The sequence below is a fragment of the Lynx canadensis genome, chromosome X (genome assembly GCF_007474595.2).
Source record: "Lynx canadensis isolate LIC74 chromosome X, mLynCan4.pri.v2, whole genome shotgun sequence".
NCBI classification, from domain to species: domain Eukaryota; kingdom Metazoa; phylum Chordata; class Mammalia; order Carnivora; family Felidae; genus Lynx; species Lynx canadensis.
The window spans coordinates 4566874-4580225 of record NC_044321.2 but is presented as its reverse complement, the minus strand read 5'-3'; the positions used below and the strand labels follow the sequence as shown (position 1 = coordinate 4580225).

The 13352-nt window shown below is 41.5% G+C and overlaps 1 pseudogene; it reads left to right on the top strand.

The window, feature by feature from the left end:
• The window catches only part of LOC115507704, a 60127-nt pseudogene extending 48128 nt beyond the window's left edge, over positions 1–11999 (top strand).
• The last annotated feature ends 1353 nt before the right edge of the window (positions 12000–13352 follow it).

Below are 13352 nucleotides of genomic sequence, written 5' to 3'. Positions count from 1 at the left end.
ATTGGAAGTCTTAGCCTCAGCAATGAGACAACACAAAGAAATAAAAGGCATCCAAATTGGCCAGGAGGAGGTCAAACTTTCACTCTTCACGGATGACATGATATTCTATATGGAAAACCCAAAGATTCTACTAAAAAACTGCTAGAACTGATCCATGAATTCAGCAAAGTTGCAGGATATAAAATCGATGCATAGAAATTGATTGCATTCCTATACACCAATAATGAAGCAACAGAAAGAGAAATCAAGGATTGATCCCATTTACAATTGCACTAAAACCCATAAAGTACCTAGGAAAAAATCTATCCAAAGAGGTGACAAATCTATACACTGAAATCTATAGAAAACTTATGCAAGAAATTGAAGAAGACACAAAAAAATGGGAAAAGATTCCATACTACCCAAAGCAATCTACATATCCCTATCAAAATAACACCAGCATTCTTCACAGAGCTAGAGCAAACAATCCTAAAATTTGTATGGAATCAGAAAAGACACCAAATAGCCAAAGCAATCTTGGAAAAGAAAACCAAAGCAGGAGGCATCACATTCCTGGACTTTAAGATGTATTACAAAGCTGTAATCATCAAGACAGTATGGTACTGGGACCAAAACAGACATTCAGCTCAATGGAACAGAATAGACAACCCGGAAATGGACCCACAAACATATGGCCAACTCATCTTTGACAAAGCAGGAAAGAATATCCAATGGAATAAAGACAGTCTCTTCAGCAAGTGGTGCTGGGAACACTGGACAGCGACATGCAGAAGAATGAACCTGGATCACTTTCCTACACTGTACACAAAAATAAACTCAAGATGGATGAAAGACCTAAACGTAAGACAGGAAGCCATCAAAATCCTCAAGGAGAAAGAAGGCAAAAACCTCTTTGATCTTGCCCGTGGCAACTTCTTACTCGACACGTCTCCAGAGGCAAAGGAAACAAAAGCAAAAATGAACTACTGGGACCTCATCAAAATAAAAAGCTTCTGCACAGCTAAGGAAACAATCAGCAAAACTAAAAGGCAACCGACAGAATGGGAGAAGATATTTGCAAATGACATATCAGATAAAGGGTTAGTATCCAAAATCTATAGAGAACTTATGAAACTCAAGACCCAAAAAACAAATAATCCAGTGAAGAAATGGGCCAAAGACATGAATAGACACTTCTCCAAAGAAGATATCCAGATGGCCAACCAACACATGAAAAAATATTCAACATCACTCATCATCAGGGAAATACAAATCAAAACCACAACGAGATACCACCTCACACCTGTCAGAACGGCTAACATTAACAACTCAGGCAACAACAGGTGTTGGCGAGGATGCGGAGAAAGAGGATCTCTTTTGCATTGTTGGTGGGAATGCAAACTGGTGCAGCCACTCTGGAAAACAGTATGGAGGTTCCTCAAAAAACTAAAAATAGAACTACCCTAGGACCCAGCAAATGCACTACTAGGCATTTATCCATGGGATACAGGTGTGCTGTTTCGAAGGGACACAGGCACCCCCATGTTTATAGCAGCACTATCAACAATAGCCAAAGTATGGAAAGAGCCCAAATGTCCATCGACGGATGAATGGATAAAGAAGATGTGGTATATACATACAATGGAGTATTACTCGGCAATCAAAAAGAATGAAATCTTGCCATTTGCAACTACGTGGATGGAACTGGAGGGTATTATGTTAAGCAAAATTAGAGAAAAACAAATATCATATGAATTCACTCATATGAGGCATTTAAGATACAAAACACATAAACATATGGGAAGAGAAGCAAAAATTATATAAAAACAAGGAGGGGGATAAAACATAAGAAACTCTTCAATATGGAGAACAGAGGGTTACTGGAGGGGGTGTGGGAGGGGGGATGGGTTAAATGGGTAAGGAGCTTAAGGAATCTACTCCTGAAATCATTGTTGCACCATGTGCTAACATGGATGTAAATGATAAAAAATAAATAAATTTTAGAAAGTATTTGCCTCAAAAAAAAAAGTACTGCCTGTTTAGTATAAACATGAGAGACTATTAATTTCTTTGTTTCTTTTTTAAATAATAGGTTTCTTTTGTGCATTAGTTAATAGCATATAGCCATCCAGGGTGTAGGAACCTATTCTTGGTCTGATTAGTAGTGGACACTACCAGTAAATTCACTTAATACATTAAAAAACAACTTATGGGGTTGATTTCCAGCTTTGTAACTTACTACCTGCCTGACACCCTATAAATTATTTAAGCTCTCAGACTGTGTACTGCCTCAGCTCCATATAGTAAGTGCCTCACGGGATCTTGTAAAAATTCAAAAATTGCACATGTAAAAACACCTAGTATGTGCGTATACCCGGTGAATACATATTCTTACATATACATACATATACACTCATACACGTTTATGTGTCCATAACAATAAATATCATTTCACTGCCATTTCTTTGGTCAAAATCTCAGCAAGTAAGACTCTTTTATGCTCTATTTGTCACCGAAAGTGGCCTTCTATTGCTTATCATTTGTGGTGCAGTTTTGTTGTTTTTGTTTAGAAAACATTTTCCAGGGTCACCTGGCTGGCTCAGTCAAAAGACCATGAGATTCTTCATCTTGGGGTCCTCTGTTCCAGCCCCATGTTGGGTGTAGAGATTAATTCAATAAACAAATAAATAATTAAGTAAGCTGGAAAGGAAAGGGAAGAAAAGGAAAGGAAAAGAAAAAGAAAGGAAAGGAAACGAAAAATAATTCTCCATAGGAGCTCCGTGGACACTGACCCTTGACATAAGCTCCTATCACACCAGGTCATACAGCTGTCCAATTGTTTCAATCCTAAAGGGTTCCACTGCACTTTCCATGTCCCGTTTGCAGGCTCATGTAAGTTTCAGGCCTTCTAAAGGTACAGACAGACACCAACATACAGTATGTGTATCCATCATTTGAACAATACATCTGCTGTGACTGCTATATTCCAAGTTTGAGTTACATCCCATCAATGAAGACACATGTATGTGTGTCCATGGGTTAACATGCTTATTTTCTTATTCACATTCTGTGTTTTGGACATACCCATACCTGATGTTATACTTGTAAAGTCATCTCTGTTTTCTCTCTCTCTCTCTCTCTCTCTCTCTCTCTCTCTCTCTCTCTCTGTGTGTGTGTGTGTGTGTGTGTGTGTGTGTGTGTGTGTGTGATTTGAGCTACAACACGTCATTTGCGTTTCTCGTTGCCTTTTGAACTTGACTCACTGTTTAGGGTTAACATGAACAGAGAAGGTATTTCTAAAGCTGGTACTGTCCCAGTGTTTCAATTAGTGTACTTTTAAAACCACATTAAGACCACCTGTCATGGCCCACATGGTAAGGGTGTCACAGTACAATTCACTTCAATGTTTGTCTGTCCAGGACAGTGTACTCAAGAAATATGACTGAAGTGACACTGTGGTTCTAATGAAGATCACGCCTCAGAGAGAGCACTTCCTCTGGCCCCTTTCAGCTACATAAATGTCAAGGCAAGGCAGGGGGCCTTCAGTTGGTTACAACTTTACACTTCTGTGAGCTTTTTCTGTACCAGACGCTGATTTAGGTAGCAAAACTCAGTGCATTGGATAGACACTGACAGTCTGCTGACACCCTGGCATAACCATTTCTATCTTTTTCTTAGATTCCGATTTTTGCTCAGTGCTCTCACCAAAAAAAGGTCATTTAAAAAGCATGTGGGGAGCCTGGGTGGCTCAGTCGGTTAGGCGTTCGACTTCAGCTCAGGTCATGATCTCACGGTTCGTGGGTTCGAGCCCCACGTCGGTCTCTGTGCTGACAGCTCAGAGCCTGGAGCCTGTTTCGGGTTCTGTGTCTCCCTCTCTCTCTGTTCCTCCCCTGCTCTCACTCTCTCTTTTTCTCTCAAAAATAAAGATTAAAAATAATTTTAATAAAAAAAATAAAATAAATAAAAAGCATGTTCTACATCTCAGTAGGTGAAATGTTTGATTATTGGGTCATGTTTTCTTTCTTTCTCTCTCTTTCTTTCTTTCATTCTTTCTTTCTCTCTCTCTTTCTTTTTTTTCTCTTTCTCTGTTTCTCTGTTTCTTTCTTTCTTTCTTTCTTTCTTTCTTTCTTTCTTTCTTTCTTTCTTTCTTTCGTACTATTTTGCTTTAGCTTTCTTTGGCAGGAATTACCATTACGATATTGCTTCTCAAAGTTTCAACTTGAAGCAGGAACAATGACTTCAACTGTGGATCTACTGTAGGTGCAGATTAACAGCTCCCACTCCAAACAATGACAGTCTGAAACCTAACAAGATCACCACGTGATTTTTACATACCTTAAAGTTTGAGAAGCACACAAGCAAGGCATGGCAAGGACAGCTCCGTTTGCAACTTTAGTCCAATGGTTTTAAAATTTGGATACACGTTGGGGCACCTGGGTAGCTCAGTTGGTTAAGCATCTGAGTTTTCATTTTGGCTCAGGCTATGATCTCGTGGTTTGTGGGATGGAGACCCACATCTCGCAGTTGGGATTCTCACTCTCCACATCCTCTATCCCTCTCCCCTACTCATGTGTACATGCTCTTTCTCTCTCTCAAAATCAATAAACATAAATAAATAAAATAAAAATGGGAAACACATTACAAACTGCATTAAGAGATTTAATAAGAGATTTTGTCACACTGTTCTAGGGAGGCGTTGGGATTTTTTTTTTAAATGCCCATTGTTTAGGCTAATGTGCAACTGCTAACATTAAGAACTGTTTTAACTAGGGGGTGGCTGGATGGCTCAGTTAAGTGTCCGACTTCGGCTCAGGTCATGATCTCACAGTTTGTGGTTTCAAGCCCCGTGTTGAGCTCAGAGCCTGAAGCCTGCTTCAGATTCTGTGTCTCCCTCTCTCTCTGCCCCTCCCCTGCTCATGCTCTGTCTTTCTCAAAAATAAACATTAAAAAATTAAAAAAAGAACAGTTTTAATTAGTATTGAGAAGAAAATAAAAGAAATACCTATGATTTGCAAAAAGAAAATATAAAAATTGGTTTGTATGTATATATGTAACCACACTCAAAATTTTTTTTTACAAAGAACCAAGGATCTGATCTTGGGTGATTAGAATTAAAAATGCAAGCAGTGTAGGGGTGCCTGGTTGGCAAAACGTTGTGTGACTCTTGATCTCTGGGTTGTGAGTTCAGGCCCCATGTTGGGTGTAGAGATCACTTAAAAATAAAATCTTTCAAAAATCATTTAAAAATGGAAATAGTGTAAGAAAAAACATAGATTAGGTGGATTTGAAAATCTATGCAAAGAGGGGTGCCTGGGTGGCTCAGTCAGTTGAGCAACTAACTCTTGATCTGTACTCATTATGATCTCATGGTCATGGGATCAAGCCCCGTGTAGGGCACCTCTTGAGTGTGGTGCCTGCTTGGGATTCTCTCTCCCTCCCTCCCTCTGCCCCTTGCCCGTTTGCGCTCACACATGCTCTCTCTCTCTCTCAAAATAAATAAATGATACTTAAAATAAAATCTTTGCAAAGAGAACAGAGACAATATTGTGACAAGTGAAACTTTTAAATACCAAGAATGTTTACTCCTAAGTGCCATATAAGCATCTCAAACTTAGTATCTAAGGATGCGGACTCCTACGCACATCAAGATCTGAAGGATTTTAGATTTTTCCCTCTTGCAACTCAATGAGCTGCCTGCCACCATTTCATGGATGTTGGCAGAATACGTGACATCTTGGGTCAGAGGTGAAGGAAAGATTATTATTCACAACACATCAAGGAGCCGGAGCACTTCATCACTTCCACCTGCCCCAATGTCTTTAGGGGTGAAGCAAATGTGCTAAGATGGGTGTGTACATGTGCTGTGGGTTAGGTTACAGGACAGCAACCCTGAGCTGGAGGAAAATGAATGGTTTATAACAGGCAGTAGACATTGAAAACCACTGTGGTGCTGGTATCTCCCCAGGAAGACATTATTTTTTCTTTGGTTAGAGAGACCATGAGCGGGGGAGAGGGAAAGAGGGAGAGAGGGAGACCCAACCAGGCCTGCGCTCAAAGAGGAGCCCATCGCAGGGCTTGATCACATGACCCTGAGATGGTGACCTGAGCCGAAATTCAGTTGGTCGCTCAACAAACTGAGCTACGCAGGCACCCCACCGGGAACACATTTCTAAGGAAATAAAAAACAGCATACAGAAGTTGTGGACAATTTGGTTTGTTAGAGTTCTAAGTAATTCCAATAGGTTAGGTCATCTAAATGTAATAACAGAAAAAAAATTAGAGAAAAACTTTGTACTTTTCCATTAGGGCTTCTAACAAAAGAATTTGATCTTCGTGTGTATCTAATCAAGCCAGATTTTCAAACAGTAATTCAAAGATCAGTGGGTATTCTTCCATCAATTTCATTAAACCATCTTTATCAATTGAAGTTTAATAAGTATGCCTTAATATATTAATAAATAGTAAAATATTAATGCTTATGAATCATAATAAAACACTAACGCTTAAAATCTATAAAAAAGAAGGCACTGACCACACAATTATCTTCTCACATATGAACTTGTTGATGACATAATTGGAAACAATGAGAATGACACCTGCTATCCATTAAGTGAGAATAATTTGCCAGGCACTCCACTCAGTCTTGTGTGTTAACGTCCCTTTAATAAAACCTTTGTGCCCCACTGTTCTAGCCATCTAATTTCATGCCTCAAGAGGTAGAGGCTTAGAGAGCCTGCCGAGTTCAAAAAGTCACATTAACTGCATCAAGCTTCTGAAGGCAGACACACCCAAGTTATCCACATCCAAACGTGTGCTCATGAGAACATAAATAAGCAATAGGTTAAACGTGGCTCAGATACACATCTGATGCTATAGACAAAGTACTTATTTCTGGAAACACACCCAATACTATAGACAAAGAACTTGTTTCCTATTTCTTGCACCTGAGTATGCTTGAAACAATTACATTGAAACCATTGTATCTTTACTGTAGATTGAAAACTACTTAAAACCAGATGATACCTGAATTTGTGCCATCTAAGCCTTACAGACAATGACACTCTATCTAAGGTCTCCTGTATCCTAGAAACACATGCACATTCTCGTGGGTTGACTAACTTTATGAAAACAAAAATCTAAAAATGTGCACAATCTCTTTTTAAAAATTTTTTTTTTAACTTTTTATTTATTTTTGAGACAGGAAGAGACACAGCACGAACAGGGGAGGGTCAGAGAGAGGGAGACACAGAATCCGAAACAGGCTCCAGGCTCTGAGCTGTCAGCACAGAGCCTGACGGGGGGCTCGAACTCATGGACCGCGAGATCATGACCTGAGCCAAAGTCGGCCGCTTAACCGACTGAGCCACCCAGGCGCCCCAACAATCTCTTTTTTAAACAACAAAGCTTCTTCTCTGTATTTCATTCACATTTCCCTTCTTATACAGCTACACATTTTACAGCCACACGTTTTCATAGCCATATGATCTTTCTATCAGTTTACAAAACATTTTTTACTCATTTATTCACTAGCACGGAATTGTTTTTAACTCTCCTTTTTCATTCTTTTGGGTTATCTCCAAATATGTGTTCATTTAAAATATTTAAACAAATATGTGTTTACTTTAAAACAGTATTAGACAGTAAAGTACTTATCCATTTTTATGCCCATTTTAAATGTTTTCATCACATGGCCATTCAGAAATTTCGAAGCAACAATGTGCGACCATAGAATTTTCATTATCAACTTAATGGCATAGTGTTACTATCATTATTTTACCCCCCACCCCACTCCACGTTGATCAAAGTAGAATCATTTTTTGGCTGGGTATAACTGGTCATGAGGAGCATAGCCCTCGCAGGCGAACTCAAAATCTGCTGATGCGCTGTTCAGCAACAGCTGGTGGCAAAGGAAAATCTGTAAAGCAGGGCTGAGAAGAAAAGAAAGAAAGAAAGAGGAGAAAGCTCTGCAGAACAAAAACAGGAGGCACTCCTCCATGATCGGCCATTTTCCTCACACCGCTCCGTTCAGCTCCTTTCCTTCCTGTCTTCCAACAAGAACCCACACAAACTCTTGAGTCTTTTCCAGTTACATAAACTCTCTAGGGGAAATCTGATTTACTCTCCGCTAGGAATGGATTCTGTCCCAATTCCGACACTCGAGCCACGTATCTTCTCCCACCTGACCTGCTGACCAAAGCAGGGACTGCCCAATTGGCGGGACTTGGGAGTTATGGAGAATTCTCAGACAAGAGAGGAACGTGCTTTGAAGACCTGATATTCATGGATAGGGCCTGGGGGGTCTGGGAAAAATGCACATTCTGATCCTGTAGGCCCATCACTCTGCATGCCTAACAAGCTGTCACGGGATTATGCCTGTTTGGAGACAAGACTTTGAGCCACGAAGGAACAGGCCTCTGATTCTCCAAGTTGGCTGCATATTGGAATCCCCCAGGGTGGTTTAACATAGCGCTTTAAAAATCTTGAAATTGAGAATTCCAGCTCTTCTCAACATGGGCAAATTTTCCCTCCCCGGTGTCTAGAGACATTTTCAGTTATCACAACGCAGACGAGGGTTGGTTGGTTACCTGTATGGAAAAGGTAGAGGCCAGAGATGCTGTGTAATACGTTGCACAGCACAGGACAAGTCCCCTGAGAAAGCACTGCCCAGCCCCAATGTCAATGGTTGCAACGTTGTGAAACCTTTGGGGAACTCCTACTCCAGATCACGTCTGCTACATGTGCCATTTATTGTCACAAAATTAATTCTGAACAACTTCACTGATGGATGAGTGGCTAATGTATGATGAAACATGTTAACCAAGCAACTGGTGTGAATAGTTGCCTTTTTGAAACTGGGAAATGGATTCTGTGTTTAGCTCTATTGTCAAAGACAGTAGGACGGGAGAGCAGATGTCGGCCCGAGTTGGCGAATTTTGGAGTGTTGGCCCTTGAAATCGTTCGTTAATTGAAACCATGAATCCTGCAGGGCAGATTTTTGAGAATGATTCACTGTGCTGTGATGCTTTCAAAAATCAAATTCCTGGGGCGCCTGGGTGGCGCAGTCGGTTAAGCGTCCGACTTCAGCCAGGTCACGATCTCGCGGTCCGTGAGTTCGAGCCCCGCGTCGGGCTCTGGGCTGATGGCTCGGAGCCTGGAGCCTGTTTCCGATTCTGTGTCTCCCTCTCTCTCTGCCCCTCCCCCGTTCATGCTCTGTCTCTCTCTGTCCCAAAAATAAATAAAAACGTTGAAAAAAAAATTAAAAAAAAAAATCAAATTCCTTAAGAAAGAGCTTCTGTGTGTTTTATCACGTTATTCTTTGCATGGTGCACTGTAGCTAAGTACTTTATAAACAGAGTGTTTTATGACCGACTTGAAAAGTAAACTATCCTACATCCGCAGGACGAAATTGGAGGGTGGCTCGTACCATTGAATCAAAGAGATAAACTTGGCAGTCTTCAGAAACTAGAGGTGCATGCTTCTCAGAGAACCACACGGGAAGGGCGTTTTATGAATTTTATTTCATGCAGTAGCTTATCTTGTATTTTCTGTATGTCCTTTGGAGCTCTGCAAAAATTCTTCACAGAAGGGAAAAAACAAGAAGAAAAATCTCAGTGGGCATTTTTACTGCAGCACAGAAACCAGATATATGTATCAAACAAATGAAGAGAAAGCAAATTTGTCAGCAGAACTCCAGAAGCGAAGAATCCAAAGACTGGAAAATAATAATTATCAGGAAGTTTTATAGAGTTTCAAAAAAAAATGACATTAATGAAACAGCCTTCAGTGCTGATTCAAACTGTTTACTCATAATTCCACCTGAGTAAAAATGTATATGAAGAAGCCAATAACCATCATTCATTTTCTATCAACTTAAAAACAATTTTTTTAATGTTTATTTATTTTTGAGAGAGAGAGACAGAGTGTGAGCGGGGGAGGGCCAGAGAGAGGGAGACACGGAATCGGAAGCAGGCTCCAGGCTCTGAGCTGTCAGCACAGAGTCCGATGCGGGGCTCGAACCACAAACCGTGAGAACATGACCTGAGCCGAAGTTGGATGCCAAACCGACTGAGCCACCCAGGAGCCCCTGACCATCAACTTGTGATGAGTCTGTGTATATATTTGTATGTGTGTGTGCGTGAGTGTATGCACACATACCTTACAGGATGGAATTATGAACGCAGATCTCAGGGGGAGGATTTGTGACCTATCAAATAGTTCAAGATCATTCTACATACACAAAAATCCAGCTGTTTTATTCTGCCGCCTTACTATATGAAAAAGAGAAAGACAAAGAAAAGAAATAAGAGCAAGTCAAGAATAGAGGGTATCGTGAACAGTCTATCATTCCCAACTGTTGAATTGATCAACCAATAGTCAGCACTGATTGGTACATATTGAAAAGCGTTAGGTCAGTACAAAGACTGAGACTCCAAACGAGCATATTTAAATACTTCTAGAAATAGTCTGTCTATAAAACAGATTCAGGGGTGCCCTGCTGGCTCCGTTGGTTGAGTGTCTGACTTCGGCTCAGGTCATGATCTCGCGGTCCATGAGTTCAAGCACGATGACACTCTGCACTGACAGCTGGGAGCCTGGAGCCTGCTTCAGATTCTGTCTCTGCCTCTCTCTGCCCCTCCCCTGCTCACACTCTATCTCTCTCTGTCTCAAAAATAAACATTTAAAAAATAACAAAAACAGATTCAGACCTTCAAGTACTTCTATCGTTTTCTTCTGCTTAAGAAATAAGTTATAGTCTAGTCTTGCCACATTTAAAAATGTTGCCAGTGCACTAGAATGGGGCCTCAGATTTTCCATAAGACCTCGAAGCTGTTCCTCCAAGCAAGGGGTGCCCCAGTCGCCAAGACCAAATTAAAGAACCCCTTAACCAAACCTAACACGAGGAGCATCGCGGTGGTGGCTGGTGTTAACATTCCACTTTTGCAATTAGACACATCAGCAAAGGACCTGATGCCACATGGTTTGGATAGAGCAGCACTTTTGGCTTTGAAGCATCAGACCGATGCCCCAAAGGAAGCCGCTGATAGGGTCATCTTTGGCACAGTTACATGGGAAGTGAAGACCGGCAGTGTGGCTGGAGAGGCTGGCACGGTCACCATGCCTTTCATCTCTGCCAACCAACCATAACTACAGGTATTGGATTGATTGCTTCTGGGCAGTGTGATGTGGTCATGAAGTTACTGCCTGACGTCCCTGTTCACCACTCAAGGAAAGTAAGGAAAATGACGCTTGGTCTCAATAAGGCCAAGACTCTGGGTCAGTTTGAATTTCCTATCATCCAAGCTCCCCGCACTGGTGGAGTTCTGCACTGGTGAGACCATGGACCACTCTGCAGACGGGCTGGCCACCGCTTCTGCAGTTTCCTGACTGGACCAGGGTGAGGACGTGCTGTACTTGCACATCCTGGCCAAGAAGGCACGGGATGAAGGACTCCTAGCTGATATTGTCCCCTTCAGACTACCGGGAAAAGATACAGTTCTCAAAGATCAGGGCATTCAGCTACAAATCCTTCTTTCCTGACTGGTCGTGCTTCAGAGACGCTGATGATGGCAGAGGAAAAAATCTCTGGCCAGATGTTATAAACCGAAGGCACATTTGGGAGATTTTGTGCATGTGCCTCAGGATGCAAAAGATCCACTTTTACTTGGGTCAACATATGCTCCATAAGCTCCGGAAAAGGCAGTATTAACAACGTATGATACTGATGTCTTTGAGTCTCAGGAAGCGTTCTCAGGTCAGATGGTGGCTGATTTTAAAGTCACAGATTGGCTTTTGCAAAATACTTGGGAAGAAACACCAAGGTTGGATTACCTCCTCTGGTGAAGATTAACAACTGGGATGGAGGGCTGTCCCTGGCACACTCATTTGGAACCACCGGCTGCCGGTTGGTCATGGCAGCTGCCGACAGATTATGGAAGGATGGAGACCAGTATTGCTTACTGGCTGCCTGTATAACTGGAGGGCGGGGTCATGCTTTGCTAGTGGGAGTTTATCCACATTAATAGAGACAGAGGAGGTGGCCTGGAGTTTCTGCGCAACAGTCGCACTAGGCGATGCCATTTCGATGCATCACCAAATGCTATCTGCAGTTCCTAGCTCCTCGTAGGAAAATACAATTTGTGGCCACTTGTTAAATTCTTTGCAGTTAAGCCTTGCTAGTGTTCCAAGTGTCCCAGTAATCTTGGCTCACTGCTCTTTGAGGGATTTCTTAGTCACCAGATTCTGATACAATGATACCTTTAAATTTTTAGTTTTAGGGGTGTCTGGGTGCCAAAGGCTTAAAGTTAAGCCACCGACTCTTGGTTTGGGCTCAGGTGATGATCTCACAGTACGTGAGTCTGATCCCCACATTGGGCTCTGCACCGGCAGCCGTGGAGCCTGCTGGAGATCTTCCCTCTCCCTCTCCATCTGCTGCTCCCCTGCTCAGTCTGTCTCTCTCAAAATAAATAAGTAAACATTAAGAGAAATAAAAATAAAATTTTACTTTTATATTTATTTTAAAGAGAGTGGGGGAGAGGGGCAGAAAGAGAATCTTCAACAGGTTGCACGCTCAGTGCAGAGCCCTATGGGGGCTTGATCTCAGAACTGCGAGATCATGACCAGAGCCCAAATTAAGAGTTGGACGCTCAACTGTCTGAGTTTGCCACGTGCCCCTACACAGTGACACGTTAATGCAATTGTTTTTGGTTTTTCCGTTTTCATTAAAGACTAAATGAGTGGTTGCAATTTCGGGAAGAGGTTACCTGAAATTTAGAACCATCCTTGTAACATTTGAAAATTATATACCTTCCTATTTGTGACGTAAAGATAAGGGTTTCCTATAAAATAGAAACCAATGTGCCTAAAGAAACTTACGAAAAGATAAATCAGAGTCTCGGGGCGCCTGGGTGGCGCAGTCGGTTAAGCGTCCGACTTCAGCCAGGTCACGATCTCGCGGTCCGTGAGTTCGAGCCCCGCGTCAGGCTCTGGGCTGATGGCTCAGAGCCTGGAGCCTGTTTCTGATTCTGTGTCTCCCTGTCTCTCTGCCCCTCCCCCCGTTCATGCTCTGTCTCTCTCTGTCTCAAAAATAAATAAACGTTAAAAAAAAAAAAAAATAAAGCCAGGTCTGTCAACTCCAAAGACCATCCTTAAAAAAAAAAAAAAAAAGATAAATCAGAGTTTAAATGTCACTAAAAACGTACAGTAAATATTTAGGCATATAAGTACCATGTAAACCTTAATCAAGTGAAAAAGCATTGAAGAAAAATGAAAGAAATTATATACTGTGTTTCATTTTTTCTTATATAAAAAAAAGTTTAGGGTATCGGTAAATTCCCGAAGTCTATGATGGGGATTTGTGAGTCATTAATATTTAC